This window comes from Tupaia chinensis, unplaced genomic scaffold, assembly GCF_000334495.1.
Source record: "Tupaia chinensis unplaced genomic scaffold, TupChi_1.0 Scaffold000671_2, whole genome shotgun sequence".
NCBI classification, from domain to species: domain Eukaryota; kingdom Metazoa; phylum Chordata; class Mammalia; order Scandentia; family Tupaiidae; genus Tupaia; species Tupaia belangeri.
Window position 1 is genome coordinate 88782 of NW_006160194.1, and position 1703 is coordinate 90484.

At 40.6% G+C, this 1703-nt stretch overlaps 1 protein-coding gene across 1 annotated transcript in view; it reads left to right on the forward strand.

Annotated features, from left to right (window-relative positions):
- TECPR2 (tectonin beta-propeller repeat containing 2) overlaps nucleotides 1-1703 on the forward strand; it is a 128704-nt gene that overhangs the window by 32939 nt on the left and 94062 nt on the right.

The window sequence follows — 1703 nt, forward strand, 5'->3', positions numbered from 1 at the left end:
AAAATCTTCATTTTTTCTGCTCCCCTGAAATAATTTCTTCTCAGTAGCCATGAAGATGTCTCCTGCTGCCTGCTTCCTTGCCTCTACCTGCGAGTTTGTGACCTGGAGGCTGAATTATCAGTGGAAAATCTTCATTTCTCCTGCTCCCCTGAAATCACTAGTTCTCAGTAGCCATGAAGATGTTTTCTGCCGTTTCTTTAAAAATTTAAAATAGAGAGACCAGCAGTTGGTGTAATGGCTATGCTGTTGGACCCCCATGTAGTTGACTGCGGTTTGGGTCCTGGACCCACTGGCTTAAACTCATGCTGGTCGCATGTTCGTGCGTGTCCAAGATCCCGAGAGGAGAATGGAGGAGAAGGGATTGCGGCATGGCCATCCCCCTGGGGGGTAATTTCTTGCTTTTTGTCTCTCTCTCTCTCTCTGTGTCTTTCTGGCAAGTGCACACGCCCTATAATAAAAACCTCTCAACAACAACAAAAAAAAAAAAGAAAAGAAAAGAAAGAAAGAAAGAAAGAAAATAGAGGGACTGGCAGGTAGTGTGGTAGTTAAAGGTGCTGGATTTCCACATGGCCAGCCGTGGTTTGAGTTCCAGACCTGGTGGCTTGCTTTCTCACTCCCATCGACCCCTACTCTGTCCCTCTCTGGGCAGACATAAGTAAATAAGTAAATACATAGTTAAATAATTAAATAGTTAAATAAAATAATTCTTAAAAAAATAAAATAAAATAAAGGGCCAGCATGTGGCGTGAACTGAACTCCCACATAGCTGACTGAAGTTCAAGTGGGCCACGTCCCAGCCCAGTCGGCGTGCTTTCTTGCTTTCCCTCTCCCTTCTGTCTCTCTCTGGTGAGTACACATGTCCTATAGAAAATCTGAAAATAATAGTAATAGTAATAATAAATAAAATAAATGTTTAAAAAAACTAGAAGTAGAATTACTATATGATCCAGCACTTCCGCTTCTGGATATGTACCATAAAGAATCAAAAGTAGAATCAGCAGCCATCTGTATTTGAGCCGCCCCATTCAGGGATTTCGACCACCAAAGACCCTCTGCCCAGACATCACCCTCCTGCTCCCTAGGTCTAGCCAGGAGCCAGGTTAGAGCATCCTACTTACTCTCTTTGTCTCTTTCCATCTCTCTATTTTTAATTTATTTTTTAATTTTTAAACTTAGCTCTCTGCTGCTCTTTCATCTTTCTAATTCTTACCTTTCCTCCTGCCTCCATAGGGTAGGCAAATCAGCAGCCATCTATATTTCAGTTCTGAGCAGCCCCATTCAAGCGGTGTGCTAGCATGCTGCATGATTTTCATTTTTTTTAAAGAATTATTTATTCATTAAACTTTATTTGTTATTATTTTTTTAATTTGACGAGAGATAGAGAAAGAGAGAGAAAGGGAAAGTGAGAAAGCAAGCCACCAGGTCCAGGACTTGAACCTCAATCGGCCATGTGGGAGTCCAACGCCCTTAAATGCCATGCCACTTGCTGGCCCACAGTTTTCATTTTTTGACAAAAAAATTTTTTTTCCTCTTTCTTATTTTTTTTCTTATTTTTTCTCTTTGATTTTTTTTTTTTTTTTTTTTCCTTTTTCCTTTTTTTTTTTTTTTTTTGAGAGAGATAGAGCATTTGCTATTAGTGTGTGTGTGCTCACCAGAGACAGAGAGACAGTAAGTGAGAAATCACCCCCAAGCAGGGATGGCCA